The 16,083-nt window shown below is 42.2% G+C and overlaps 1 protein-coding gene across 3 annotated transcripts in view; it reads left to right on the top strand.

The window, feature by feature from the left end:
• Positions 1 to 16,083, top strand: part of si:dkey-245n4.2 (uncharacterized) — a 43,892-nt gene that overhangs the window by 10,114 nt on the left and 17,695 nt on the right. The window contains exon 6 of one of the 3 annotated variants that reach the window (XR_008063779.1): positions 11,732 to 11,781. The exons of 1 other annotated variant lie outside the window; for it this stretch is intronic. The gene's annotated coding sequence lies outside the window, so the exon portion shown is untranslated. Of the gene's footprint in view, positions 1 to 1,067; positions 5,346 to 11,731; positions 11,782 to 16,083 lie in introns of those variants that run through there. One more of the 3 variants, XR_008063781.1, reaches the window with a different exon arrangement.

Below are 16,083 nucleotides of genomic sequence, written 5' to 3'. Positions count from 1 at the left end.
GCAACTCCCCCTAAAAAAAATAAGAAATCCTAAATATATATATACGTTTCTATCACAAAAGTGGTGCACTAGGCCTTTATTACACCTCTGTTAGTGGACTGATATAGCTGTCTCTGGCTCAAGCTGCAACCAAATCCACATCGAAATGTGAGTTATAGATCTGTCATTCTCATTGAAAGCAAGTCTAAGAGGCGGTAGATCTGTTGTGTGTGTGTTATTTCTATGCTTCCCGTTCTTAGGTTTTGGTTTTGTACACCAGCTGAAAATACAATATTTTTGGTGATGAGAAAATATATTTCACAGCGGTTTTATATGGTGCAATTATTCTCTACACTAGCTTGTTTTGTCACATAAACTGAAATGAAGAGAACTATTACAATTTTAGCAACCAGGAAATGGGGAGCAATGTCTGCGTAAATTTAGGGTTAGGTTCAATGGCCTATATAAACCCTGGATTTCTGATGCGATGTATTGTCCATTGAGGCTTTGAAGCCTCCGGTCGGCCACATTGGCACTACCCAGTAGGAGCAGTCCTCCGTAGGAATGAATGGAATTCTATAGTATTTCAATTAAATGTTTCAAGGACAAAATGACATGTACTTAAGTATTTTTTTGTTGTAGTGGGGACAGTAACATTAGTACTCTCAAAAAATATATACTTTAAAGAAAATGCTTTTATATATATATATTATAAATGTTTAGCTCACAATATAATAAATGTCAAAAATGTGTGTAGACTTTTAATTAATGCATTTCTATAGCTTCCAAAATCTTTTTTAAAATTGAGGAGTACCAAGATGACTGTGCAGTAGCTTCAATACAGCGCCCCCTGTCAGTCATACAGGATTTATGCACATTATTGGTAAGGATATGGTTTTCCCAAGGATCCCGGATAACATTAACCACAAAATGAATGCTAGCTCTTAAAGGGGCAGTAGCCTACATTGAGTACTATTTTCAAATACAGCATTATTGAATCTGCTGCAGTATTATTCTGCTATTCTGTTACCGATCTATAATATTTACATGTTAATATGATCTTTTGATTACAAATGTCTCATCTTTAGGCCTCCTGAGGTCTAAGGCACTGCATCGCTGTGCTGAGGCTTCACTACAGACTCGGGATCAAATCTAAACTCTGTCACACCCGGCCGTGACCGGGAGACCCATGAGGCGGCGCCGGGATGTCCTTCTCTCATCGTGCTCTAGCGACTCCTTTGGCGGGCCGGGCACCTGGAAGCTGACTTCGGTTGGACGGTGTTTCCACCGACACATTGGTGTGGCTGGCTTCTGGGCTAAGCAAGCAGTGTGTCAAGCAGTGTGGCTTGGCAGGGTCGTGTTTCAGAGGACACATGGTTCTCGACCTTTGTCTCTCCCGAGTCCGTAGTAGAGTTGCAGCGATGAGACAAGATTGTAACTAACAATTGGATGCCACAAAAAAAAGTGTTAAAAGTAAAAAATGTATTTCTCATTTTTTTAAAGGTGCGACACCTAGAATTTCTCCCCCATGGTGAATTGCAAGAGCACTAGACTGCATTCAAAATAAATCTCCCCCGCAAACCATTTCCATCATAGCCACCTAATCATCCCCAGCTTCCAATTTGCTTATCCACCCCTCTCCTCCCCCTGTAGCTGTCCCCCAGTCAACTTACCTGGTAAAATAAGGATTGAATGAGAATGGCCGCAATAAACATGAAATACATTTTTTCATCATATGTATCGAATATCGATGGAATTATCAGCCGATGTCAATATACCGGTAAAAATCAATATACCATCAATATACCATATACTTGATGACAGATTTGCACACTTGGAATTCTCTCAACAATTTATTTACTTTTTAATGCATTTGAGCCAATCAGTTGTGTTGTGACAAGGTAGGAGTGGTATACAGAAGATAGCCCTATTTGATAAAAGACCAAGTACATATTATGGCAAGAACAGCTCAAATAGCAAAGAGAAATCACAGTTCATCATTACTTTAAGACATGAAGGTCAGTCAATCTGGAACATTTCAAGAACTTTGCTGATGACATTTATTTAGAGTTCAAGGCACACTTAATCAGCAAATGATTAATATATAGGTATTCATGATTATTGGCATCATAACAATGATAGTCAGAGGAGTTGGATTGCAAGTTCCAACAGAATCCTACTCACAATAGGCATGTTTTTCCCTGGGCGGCATAGAAAAGTTTGAGAATTTGGAACTAGACGTTTGTATACTTTTTGAGGGCGTTACAGCATGTCATCACACCCACGTGTGGTGAGAGCCTGCCATAACCTATATTTACAGTACCAGTCAAAAGTTTGGACACACCTACTCATTCAAGGGTTTTTCTTGATTTTTACTATTTTCTACATTGTAGAATAATAGAGAAGACATCAAAACGATGAAATAATGCATATGAAATCATGTAGTAACCAAAAAAGTTTATTTGAGATTCTTCAAAGTAGCCACCCTTTGCCTTGATGACAGCTTTGCACACTCTTGGCATTATCTCAACCAGCTTCATCTGGAATTATTTTCCAACAGTCTTGAAGGAGTTCTGAGCACTTGTTGGCTGCTTTTCCTTCACTCTGAGGTCCAACTCAACCCAAACCATCTCATTTGGGTTGAGGTCAGGTGATTGTGGAGGTCAGGCCATCTGATGCAGCACTCCATCACTCTCCTTCTTGGTTAAATAGCCCTTACACAGTCTGGAGGTGTGTTGGGTCATTGTCCTGTTGAAAAACAAATGACGGTCCCACTAAGCTCAAACCAGATGGTATCGCTGCAGAATGCAGTGGTAGGGTGGGTGCTTACATTTGTCCTGTTTCACAGCATGTGATCCCAACTCCCTGAGACATCCTCGGAGAGTGGAGTCATTGGCCTCCCATTATCAACAGTGACCCTGGTGAGCACATTGACAGATTTTTCACCTTGTCGGCTCTGGGATTTGAACGATCAACCCGACCACTGCTCTAACCACTCGGCTACCTAACCTGGTATTGATAGCAGTCAACACATTTTTTCACAATTTCATGACATAAATCGTATCTATTTTCTATCTATTATCAATCTAAACTATTTTTCCTGACAGTTTTTCCTGAGGCGGCAGGCATAGGTGCTAATGGTATAGAAACTCTTGAGTACAAGCATCAATCATACCTAGGGACACTACATGATTGAACATGCATGAAAACACCCAAACCCATATACAGATTCCTTAGAAACACAACATGAATACAAACATGCACGCACAGTCAAATAATAACACCTGGGTTTTACGGGGATAACACTGCAGCTGAGCAGCCACTCCTTCATGACTCTGCTACTTCACAGCTTTCTTCTCTTGCCTGAGGCGCATGCAAATGTGGAACCAGACTAGGTGTGTGAGAGGTTTTGCTGAGAAAGTGATTTCCGGCTATCCTCTGGTAAACCTTGTGTTTGAGCCTCCTAAACGTAATAATAAAGTTTAAACATTTTGTTATCCTATTTATCGAATATCAGCGGAATGATCGGCAGATATCAATATATCGCTGTAAGGTCAATATCGGCCGATAATATCAGTGTAACGATATATCAGTTGGGCTCTATTAATGGACTTTATTTTTCAGAATTTTAATTACGGACTGCTACAGTACTGTAACAGTTCTTATGACATTCCCTTACACATACTGTATTAAAAAAAGTGGATTACATATGTAAATATTATAAGACACTTTTTTTAGGTGATAACCTGAGGAGTTAATATATGTTTAACAACAATACAAGGTCTGTGGAGTTGACTTGTTGGTGTTTTGTGGATGATTGGCACAAAAGTGGTAATTACATAGCCTGGGTGCCAGTCTGTAATACACTAGCTTTTGTGTCAGTCTGTTTTTGCTCTCTTGCAAACTCCTTATGGAATCATCATGACAAACAATGACAAGGAAGTAGAGAAAAGCTCAAACAGATCTGGGACCAGGCTATTAATAACAGGTCCCCAGAGTGGTATGAGAGAAAAATATTCTGGGGCCCATAGTTTTACCTAATCTGGTAACCTAACCAGGTGAAACTCCGGACCTTATATGGTATGATGTGATTAATCTTTTTAAAAAGGTTGAATATGGGTTTAGATAGGACCAGAGTTTTTCTAATCAGGTTACATTGGTTTTTTTTTTAACTGCCCTTGGGGAAGATGAAAACCCTGTTAAACCGCAGCAATCTTGTACTTGTTCATGTGAATTATGTTTTAAAGAAAGGACTAGGGAGATTCTTATACACAGAGAAAGCATGATTGGACACTGAAACTCACAGGGCTTGCTTTGTGCAGGTTAGCATCGTGTAGTCCTGCCCTATGCTACTGTAGACCTAATAAAATGTGAAATCAGTCTATGTCAGCTACTGTGTTCACTTTTTCCTTCCAGTTGATCATTTTGGATATAAAAAGTCTAGGTGGCCCAGTCAGCCCAAGTTTGAATATAAACAACATTTGATCCCATTCACATTTTCTCACGAACAAATGGGCTATAATACACAACATTACTGCTTTGTCCACGGCGCATTGTAGGCTAGATCAGGGTTTCCCAAACCAGGTCCTGGGCCCCCCGGTGCACATTTAGTTTTTTGCCCTAGCACTACAAAGCAGATTCAGCTAACCAACTCATTATCAAGCTTTGGTTTTTTGAATCAGCTGTGTTGTGCTAGGGGGGGAAATGGGACCTAGTTTGGGAAATCCGGTAGCAGCTAGAAGTGCTACACCAGGGCTGCCCAACCCTCTTCGTGGAGATCTACTCTCCTGTAGGTTTTCAGTCCAACCCTCTTCCTGGTGATCTACTGTCCTGTAGGTTTTCAGCCCAACCCTCTTCGTGGAGATCTACTCTCCTGTAGGTTTTCAGTCCAACCCTCTTCCTGGAGATCTACTGTCCTGTAGGTTTTCGGCCCAACCCTCTTCCTGGAGATCTACTGTCCTGTAGGTTTTCAGTCCAACCCTAATTTAGCATATATGATTCAGCTAGTTAAGGTCTTGTTGAACAGCTAATAAGAAGAATCAGGTGTGTTAAATTAGGGTTGGACTGAAAACCTGCAGGAAGGTAGATCTCCAGGAAGAGGGTTGGGCAGACCTGTGTTCTATACTATGCAGCTGCTGTTGTTAGTTTTGCCTACAGTTGATTAGTCTGAAAAAAATGTCTCGTTTCCATGAAATACAGCATGTCAGATCGCTAATGTTAAGAGCGTCTGCTAAATGACTTAAATGTAATGTAAATGTTAAGGCATATAGGCTGTTACATTTATGTAAGTTTATGTGAGTTTTTGCTTGTGTCTGTGGGGAGTGATGTGTTAACACGCTTGCTAAATAAATATCTGAGAAAGTGTTGAGCGCGCCTCCAGCTTTGTGCGTTGTAACCTGCCCACACGATCTGCGATTTCTGTGAATCTGATTGGTCAAGACACACAAAAATCCTGCAGCAGCACTCAGATGTAAAGGACAGAGAATGTGCGCAAGTTGACAAATCATGAGGCAAGTCCGTCTAAAAAAACAGCACTTTGACCCTCTTAATGTCACGTTCGTCGTAACGATGAGACCAAGGCGCGGCGTGATTTCAATACATTCTTCTTTATTTAGGAAGAACACGAAGAAACACTAAACAAAATAACAAAATGAACACGAAGCTGATAATAACGAGTGCTGACATGCAACTACACATAGACAATAACCCACAAAACCAAAATGGAAAAATGGCAACCTAAATAGGATCCCCAATCAGAGACAACGATAAACAGCTATGGAACAGGGCGTACTAGACCCTGGAGGCGCACTGGAGGCCTGGTGCGTGGTGCCGGCACTGGTGGTACCGGGCTGGGGACACGCACCTCAGGGCGAGTGCGGGGAGGAGGAACAGGGCGTACTGGACTGCCGAGGCGCACTATAGCCGTGGTGCCGGCACTGGTGGTACCGGGCTAGGGACACGCACCTCGGGGCGAGTGCGGGGAGGAGGAACAGGGTGTACTGGGCTCTGAAGGCACACAGGAAGCCTGGTGCGTGGTGTTGGCACTGGTGGTACCGGGCTGGGGACACGCACCTCGGGGTGAGTGCGGGGAGGAGGCACAGGATACACTGGGCCGTGGATACGCATTGGAGATCCAGAACATAGAGCTGGCTCAATACGTCCTGGCTGGATGCCCATTCTAGCCCGGCAAATGCGAGGAGCTGGAATAGAGCGCACCGGGCTAGAATAGCGCACTGGAGACACCGTGCAACTCTGCATAACACGGTGCCTGACCAGTTACACGCTCCCCACGGTAAGCACGAGGAGTTGGCTCAGGTCTCCTACCTGACTCAGCTAATCTCCTCGTGTGCCTCAACCCCCCAAAAAAAATTGGGGCTGCCTCTCGGACTTCCGTGCTATCCGTGTACCTTCATATGTTCCTATATTCTCCTGTAATTCTCGTAGTATCGCCGTTCCACTTTCGCTGCCTCTAACTCCTCCTTAGGACGGCGATACTCCCCGGGCTGTGTCCAGGGTCCTGCTCCATCTAATATCTCCTCCCAGGTCCATCTCCCCATTAAACTTACATCAGTATCTTCCTGCAAGACTATGAAATATCATCATCAATGGTAAGAATCAGATAGTGTAGTCTCACCAGCATTTGGTTCATTGCTGAATTTGGTGTGTTTCTCAACATTCCTTGCTTAGAATGCATTTAGGTGCACCTAGAACTCCTTTTATGTGTGAATTTAGGACAAGTTGTTCCAAGTTTCTCGGAGATATTGCACTGTGAGTAGTACTGGAAGTCCCGGTCCTTGAACATGGCCAGCTTTCGCCACAACAACTGGCACCTGCCTGAGCAGGAGAAACAATGACTGTTCCACAAGCACATAGGCTCAAGGTGGAGTGTGAGGCACAAGGTGGAGTTTTACGAGCAGTTTTTTGTGTGTGTTTGTGTACTTCCAGACATTGAACCCACAGAGGTAAGGAAGATACCTTGTCAGTTGTTCAACTGAAATGTGTCTTCCACATTTAACCCAACCCCTCTGAATCAGAGAGGTACAGGGGGCTGCCTTAATCGACATCCATGTCTTCAGCACCAGGGGAATAGTGGGTTAACTGCCTTGCTCAGGGGAAGAACGACAGATTTTCACATTGTCAGCTCTGTGATTTGATCCAGAAACGTTTCAGTAACTGGCCCAGTGCTCCTACCCACCAGGCTACCTAGTCAGATTGATGATGTTTTATTTATAGAGCCTGCTATTTCCCAGGTTATTGTTCATTTTATTTTAATAAAAGTGTGTGTGTACGTACAAACATAGAAGCCACAGAGGTATGGAACCTGGAACCTGCTATTAACCTGTGGCACGGAAATGTCCCAGCTCCCAGCAGGAGGGTTCTGTTTACTGCTCCATGTCGTTTGTTGTTTTAGGAGAGACTGGTGTCGAGGTTTTAGGCTTTCATATAGAATAATTAGTGTTAAGAAGAGGTACAGAGGAATGAGGGACTGGCTTAAAGCCATCAGCATTTGCCATAGAATTACAACATTATGTTCATCACATTACTTTTATATCAGAATGCATTTCCTATATTGGTATTCACACTGTTTTTCTTAGAGGCAACAGAATAGGTTTCTTAGAACTCTCATGTGTCTGTGTGAAGGGAGAGAAGGCTCTGAGATTTAACGTTGACATTAGATTTACGATGGCTTGGTGATAAGACAGCATTCCATTCCATGATTAGTGTCTGTGTGCCTGTCTGTCAGTACCAGGGAGACCCAATCTCCAGTTTTTTTAAGGAAAGGACGTAGTGTCTATGTTGCATTAGTATTTCTGTATAAGCAAGCAGTAAATGAACTAGAGACAGATATTTGGCGCCATGTAAATCCTGATGTCTGTTGCATGAGAGCAAAATGTACCTTTGTATAAATTCTCTCATCTGTGATTTGTCATGAACATCCAGGAGGATGGACTTTGATATAAAATGTGAGGACTAAATTGTTAGTTAGATTACTTGTTGGTTATTACTGCATTGTCGGAACTAGAAGCACGAGCATTTCGCTACACTCGCATTAACATCTGCTAACGATGTGTATGTGACAAATAAAATTTGATTTGATTTGATTAGTCCTGCTGGTTGGGCTCTCAACGAATCAACTACGGGAGGGTCGTTGACAAGCTCCATTACCTCAGTAATTAAATAATAAAGTTTGATTGTTTTTAAGAAATCTAAAAGGCTCCTTTTGATTAGAATAATTCCACGACACATTGTTTATTGGAAATGATGATTTGCGAAAGGATTACAGAAAGGGGAGTTCTCTGACCCCCAACATGTCATTATGTACTGTAAATGTTACAGCTGAGCTGGGAATGTGTACATCCTTTCACACGGAAGTAGGTATCATCTCCATCAACATCACCTCTTAAGCTTTCCTCCCCTGACCGTTGACCTGGTGGTGGAGAAAGTCTAGTAATGCTTTGGGAATGCCCGCGTTCCCTTTCCTCTCCTGACCGTTGACATGGTGGTGGAGAAAGTCTAGTAATGCTTTGGGAATGCCCGCGTTCCCTTTCCTCCCCTGACCGTTGACCTGGTGGTGGAGAAAGTCTAGTAATGCTTTGGGAATGCCCGCGTTCCCTTTCCTCCCCTGACCGTTGACCTGGTGGTGGAGAAAGTCTAGTAATGCTTTGGGAATGCCCGCGTTCCCTTTCCTCCCCTGACCGTTGACCTGGTGGTGGAGAAAGTCTAGTAATGCTTTGGGAATGCCCGCGTTCCCTTTCCTCTCCTGCTGTTTAAATATACCTTAATGAGAGGGCCAGGTGGATTCAAACTGCAGTAAAGAGCAGGCTGACGTTAACCACCAACCCCCCTGACCACATGAACATGCCAACTTCTATACTCTACTGTGTGGAGACATGTGTATTTGTTATTTAAATACTTATTTTATGTGTATTTGAGTATTTTCAAATAATGTGGCCATAACTACTTCTTTTGGAAGTATTTGAAAATATTTTCTAATACTTATTTCAAATATTATTTTCAGATACCTGGGTTAAATGCATGGGAGTATATTTGTGTCAGTGTATTTAAGTATTTTCAAATACATGCAAATACTTTCCAAGTGTATTTCCAAATACATTCCGTATTTTAACTACTTGTCCCCCTAACAATTTTGTTTTTGAATATTTACTTCAAAATGTATGTGACAGTAATTGAGATATTTTCAATAGTATTTGAACCCAGTTCTAGGTTCAAATACAAGGCTCATAGGGCTCTGGTCAAAAGTATGGAAGTCCATATCCTCAATATGACTTCAGTGGAAAATACACTGTATAGTATTTGTTGCCCTTGAGCAGATACGGTACATTTCTTGGTTTGAATGGAAAATAATAGGTGCCTTGAAGCTGTTTCTCCTTTGATGTTTTGATGTATGTCTAGTGCTGTCAGTGGTTGTCACGGGAGCACTGTAGAACTGTATCTCCCTTGGTAACATTATATCTGAGATGCAATAAATCTAAGAAATAACCAGCGGGTGGCTATGAACGACTTCTAATGTGCTGCTTAATCTCTTCACAAATATCAAATCATTCTGTGAGAATGTGTTGATAAAAGTGACTTTGAATGTAAATATAAAAATATAAGTTGTTCCTTCATTCTTTATTCAACCGCATTAAACAGTGACTTCAGTTATACCAGACAAGTCTCCCTAGGCAGACGGGTTGCCTCCCACAATGTAAACAAGATTATCTTTATTTTTCTTATCCGATTGGCTGTTACCCATTTCACAACAAGATCCTACAAAAATGCTATGGTGGAAGTCGCTCTCATACAGGAACAATAATGGAAAACCTGATATTTGATACAGCGGAGAGGCTTCATCAGGGACTGTAGTACAGACAGGCAGTTCACCCAGGGAGCATAGTTCTCCACATGTTAAAAAGGGGGAAATAGAGTGCACTTGGACACACATAACAACACACCCTAAATATCAGTGAATAGGTACGGGCAGTGCTTGACTTCTTTTCTTGTAAATCAGTAGACGCTCTTATCCAGTTCGACTTACAATAGTGGTGCATGCTTGTACATACTTGTTCCCTGCAGGAATCAAACCCATAGCCCTGGTGTTGCAAGTGCCATGCTCTACCAACTGAGCTACATGGGACTTAGACAAACATTAGTGCCCGGTACTCATTTTGTGTGTACTGTTTATATTTAGGTGCAGGAACTGCAAGTATAAATTATTTCTTATTCCTTATATTAAGCAACCCAGATGGTAACAAATCATTTTTAGATAGCCAGGGCCACACTTGGACATTGTTTACAAATGAATCATTTGTGTTTAGTGAGTGTGCCAGATCAGAGGCAGTAGGGGTGACCAGGGATGTTCTCTTGATAAGTGCTCTTGATAAGTGTGTTAGTTGGACCATTTTCCTGTCCTGCTAAGCCTTCAAAATGTAACAAGTACTTTTGTGTGTCGGGGAAAATGTTTGGAGTAAAAAGTACATTATTTTCTTTAGGAATGTAGTGAAGTAAAAGTAAAAGTAGTAAAAAATATATATAGTATAGTAAGGACTTAAGTAGTACTTTAAAGTATTTTTACTTAAGAACTTCACACCACTGGCAATAGGTCCCTACAGCATGTCAGATTGCTAAAGTTTAGGTTTAATAGGCTGCTACATTTATGCAAAAGTTTTTGCTTGTGTCTGTCAGGAGTGGTGTTATCACGCTTGCTAAGTCAATACCAGAGGAAACATGGAGAGCGTGTCTTGAGCTTTGTGTGTTGTGCACGACCTGCAGTTTCCGTTAATCTGATTGGTCAAGACACACAAAGAGCCTGCAGCAGCACTCCGATGTGAAGGACAGAGCGTGAGATGACAAATCATGAGGGAAATCTGTAAAAAAAAAAAAAAAAAACATCACTTTGCCCCTGTTATTAACGCTTTGCATCATTATATTTTATTAAACTAAATCAAAAGTGGTGTGGCCATCTTGCCACACGCTTTCCAGCAGCCCTGCTGCTAATACTTGCATGACAGACCCAGGGCCCATACCCTTTTGTGTACAGCTAGGCTGGCTAGATGACCTGTCAAATGGCCAAAGATGGCTGCTTTTGTATTATCTCATTCTCTGTTCTTTCCACTGGTTCTTGGACAGAGTTTTGATGTATATTATAGACAGAGTGCTGGTACAAAAGGCTTTTGGGTCGGCACACATGGCCGGCACATGGCATCATCCATCCCCCCCTGGGCTCTGATGGTCAGAGGCACTAGATCCAAAACCAACTAAGCTTCAGAGACTGCTTAGAGCAGAGACACTGTGCAGCCAGTGGGAGACAACCCACTTAAACAACATAAACATGTTGGTTTTTACAGCCAAAACAGGAAGCAATATACTGACTGTAGGGCAGGGTACAACTGATTTGAAATGTTCTCTGTAGAATGCAAACTGTCACAACACACCTAGTGGTCTGAGCTACCAATTGTTAGTAGTATTAGTTTTGACAGAAAACATTTACAGGTTATTAAATGACACATCCCCGTTATTGAATCGGATATTGGATTCATTTCTTGTCTAAAAGGCACATTCTTGTCTGCCAGTAACCATGTTTTCATACACAGTTTTTATGCGAATAAAGTCATACCTATAAAAAAGCATTTACCCGTGCTATATCGGCCCTCTAATACAGGACTAGTAAAGGCCCAGTGCACTACTTTTGTGAAGAAATTAAATGTATATTTTATTTGTAATAACATATTTGTTTATTGAAACTTTTCAGGGGATGCTGCAGCACCCTCAACAAACATACGTCCTGCAGCTATGACCAGAGTAAGGCACATTTGCTATTAACACAACAGTTAAAGTTGAAAATGCAATGTAAACACACTGAACATTAGATTTACATTCAGTACATGAAAAATTAAACAAAAAATGAAATTTTTGTGCTTTATGTCATCACGCACTGATTTTGATCGGCAAAAAGTCAGTTCGGTGGAAACACACTGGTGGGAGAATGAGCATATGTTATTTATGCAGATTTTTGAATATTCACATTAAAATCTGTCGCCAATTGGACGGAAACTTAGCTAGTGATGCAAATCTTCCAAATGTAGCATCACAGAAAATAATTAGTGTATACAATAAGTTTGATAGAATTGTTCTAATGTATTGAGTTTAGGGCTCCAGTTGCCAGGACAATGGCTTAGACATGAAAGATTACAGTAAACCATTGATATATTTATAAGAGAGGTTTTAGAATAATTCAATCTCAGGTGTAACAGCTTATGTCTTCTTGAATTTCTTCTGCAATGATATCATGTGATGAAAGCCAGATGCAAGAACATTTAAAAAATATAAATTCTTGCCTTGTGTACTCAGAAAAAGTGCAACAAACTCAGCAAAAAAAGAAACGTCCCTTTTTCAGGACCCTGTCTTTCAAAGATATTTCATAAAAATCTAGATAACTTCGCAGATCTTCATTGTAAAAGGTTTAAACACTGTTTCCCATGATTGTTCAATGAACCATAAACAATTAATGAACATGCACCTGTGGAAAGATCGTTAAGACTAACAACTTACAGTAGTCAATTATGGTCACAGTTATGAAAACTTAGGACACTAAAGAGGCCTGTCTACTGACTGAAAAAAAAAAAGATGCTCATCTGCGTGAACGTGCCTTAGGCATGCTGCAAGGAGGCATGAGGACTGCAGATGTGGTCAGGGCAATAAATTGCAACGTCCGTACTGTGAGACTTCTAAGACAACACTACAGGGAGACAGGACGGACAGCTGATCGTCTTTGCAGTGGCAGACCAGGTGTAACAACACCTGCATAGGATCAGTACATCCGAACATCACACCTGCGGGACAGGTACAGGATGGCAACAACAACTGCCCGAGTTACACCAGGAACGCACAATCCCTCCATCAGTGCTCAGAATGTCCGCAATAGGCTGAGAGAGGCTGGACTGAAGGCTTGTAGGCCTGTTGTAAGGCAGGTCCTCACCAGACATCACCGGCAACAACGTCGCCTATGGGCACAAACCCACCGTCGCTGGACCAGACAGGACTGGCAAAGTGCTCTTCACTGACGAGTCTCGGTTTTGTCTCACCAGGGGTGATGGTCGGATTCGCGTTTATTGTTGAAGAAATGAGCATTATGCTGAGGCCTGTACTCAGGAGCGGGATCGATTTGGAGCTGGAGGGTCCGTCATGGTCTGAGGCGGAGTGTCACAGCATGATCGGACTGAGCTTGTTGTCATTGCAGGCTATCTCAACGCTGTGCGTTACAGGGAAAACATCCTCCTCCCTCATGTGATACCCTTCCTGCAGGCTCATCCTGACATGACCCTCCAGCATGACAATGCCACCAGCCATACTGCTCGTTCTGTGCATGATTTCCTGCAAGACAGGAATGTCAGTGTTCTGCCATGGCCAGAGAAGAGCCCTTATCTCAATCCCATTGAGCACATCAGGGACCTGTTGGATTGGAAGGTGAGGGCTAGGGCCATTCCCCCCAGAAATGTCCGGGAACTTACAGGTGCCTTGGTGGAAGAGTTGGGTAACATCTCACAGCAAGAACTGTCACAATCTGGTTTAAGGGAAATGCCAGGCTGTTCTGTCCCAGTATGTACAGTAGGCCTACTTTCTGTTCAATTAAACCACTGACTTTAACAACAAACCTTAAACAAGAAGGCACAAGTTGGTCTCCTCCCTATAATTCACATTTTCTAGATTGCCAAAATTGGTTGTATGTGACTGACGTGTTGCCATTACAACCCAGTGAATCTTGCTGAATCGAAAGAAATCAGAGCAGGTGGAAAACATCTTTGATTTAGAGAAGAATTTAAAGCAGCAATCAGCAGTTGGAGCAGTAACAAAGTGTACTCCCTGCCCCTGTTTTGGTAAAAGCTGAGAGATGGGGCTGGAGAAATGTAACCACTCTCAAATGAATAGACAGAGCTATGGATGCAAGGACTGACCATCCACCATATAAACATTCTAGACTTAACCATGTTTTGAGGCTATATGGTGTTTGTTTGCTTTGTTTACAAACATTGGAGTAAAACACGATTATATGTTAGGTTCTGATGGGGTACGACAGTTGAACTAAGGTCATGAGGCATTTTTTAGTTGTATTCTTAAATAATCAATGGTTACATTCAATAGATTCTTAAATCCCCATCAGATGGTTGTAGCAACTGCAGATTGCCCCTTTAACGCCAGAAATCTGCCCCAGCAACCTCTGGGTTTTATGACCTAATAAGACTTATATGACTATAAAGTCTAAGGTATGCAGCCGAGTGAATGCTGGTAATGATAGAAAACATATGCCCAGAACAGGCAGTCAGGTAGCAGTCAGTTAGTGGATAAGCCAGGTTTGTTGGGCGTTGCAAGCTCCTTGTAGCTACTCCCAAGGGACACAACAAGAATGGATAAGAACACATTTAAAAAAGGGCTCCTGGCAGTAAAGCCTAGTGGTTAGAGCGTTGGACTAGTAACCGGAAGGTTGCGAGTTCAAACCCCCGAGCTGACAAGGTACAAATCTGTCGTTCTGCCCCTGAACAGGCAGTTAACCCACTGTTCCCAGGCCGTCATTGAAAATAAGAATATGTTCTTAACTGACTTGCCTGGTTAAATAAAGGTAAAAAATATATTTTTTTTTTAAATACAGATGTAAAATCTTAATTTCATTCATCTTTTGTTGCTGAGAATACAGGAAAAGCAAACATGTAGTGTATTTGAGATTTAAAAAGGCTTCCACTTTAAAATGTCGGACCATTCATTTTAATCCACATAATAATTCACATTTCCTGTTGCTGCCAGATTATTTTCCTGCTGTAGCAAACTGGCTCAAATGAAGATCCGAGAGATAGAGATAGAGAGAGAGAGAGAGAGAGAGAGAGAGAGAGAGAGAGAGAGAGAGAGAGAGAGAGAGAGAGAGAGAGAGAGAGAGAGAGAGAGAGAGAGAGAGAGAGAGAGAGAGAGAGAGAGAGAGAGAGAGAGAGAGAGAGGGAGAGAGAGAGAATAAGAGAGAATAAGAGAGAATAAGAGAGAAAGGGAGAGAGAGAGGGACAGAGACAGGGAGAGGGAGAGAGAGAGAACAAGAGAGAAAGGGAGAGAGAGACAGAGAGAGAGGGACAGAGACAGGGAGAGAGAGAGAGAGAGAGGGAGAGGGACAGAGACAGGGAGAGGGGAGAGAGAGAGAGAGAGAGAGAGAGAGAGAGAGAGAGAGAGAGAGAGAACAAGAGAGAAAGGGAGAGAGAGAGACAGAGACAGGGAGAGGGAGAGAGAGAGAGAGAGAGAGAGAGAGAGAGAGAGAGAGACAGAGAGAGAGAGACAGAGAGAGAGGGACAGAGACAGGGAGAAGGAGAGAGAGGGACAGAGACAGAGACAGGGAGAGGGAGAGAGAGAGAGAAAGGGAGAGGGACAGAGACAGGGAGAGAGAGAGTGATCTTGTTTGAGAACAGCTACGGAAACAACTCATTTCTTACATGACTCAGTCATGTAGTGTAGTGTGTGTCTGTGTGCGTGTGCGTGTGTGTGTGTTCTGCTAAAACAACATTACCAGATAAGTAAACAATTAGAAGGTGAGAAATCAACTCTGAACAGGAGGACTTTGATTTTGTATTCTAAGAATCCATAAGGTACTAGTAGGTGATTTATTTGGTTTTTGTGTGTGTGTGTGTGTGTGTGTGTGTGTGTGTGTGTGTGTGTGTGTGTGTGTGTGTGTGTGTGTGTGTGTGTGTGTGTGTGTGTGTGTGTGTGTGTGTGTGTGTGTGTGTGTGTGTGTGTGTGTGTGTGTGTGTGTGTGTGTGTGTGTGATTGTAGTAGGACAAGAAGAGAACAGGACAAGACATGAAACATTATTCCTCTTATGTGAATTTGATATTTTAAGAGCAACACTTAGTCATGTTATTGTATTTTAAGTAGAAGGGAGACTTTTCCAAACACACCTACACACAAGCTCACTCACACGTACAGACTGACCTGTTCATACCTGCTTCTGCTCAGACATGTGGCATCTTATGATTCATACCACTATTCTGACCTGTTGGCAGGCCAAAACCTCAACCTCTAATGCAGGGGGATTATCCTTAAGTTTTCCCAGTACTTTTCCTTATCCAACAA

The sequence above is a fragment of the Oncorhynchus keta genome, chromosome 14 (assembly GCF_023373465.1).
Source record: "Oncorhynchus keta strain PuntledgeMale-10-30-2019 chromosome 14, Oket_V2, whole genome shotgun sequence".
NCBI classification, from domain to species: domain Eukaryota; kingdom Metazoa; phylum Chordata; class Actinopteri; order Salmoniformes; family Salmonidae; genus Oncorhynchus; species Oncorhynchus keta.
Note: the sequence above shows the minus strand (reverse complement) of the source record. Positions and strands in the feature narration are given on the sequence as shown.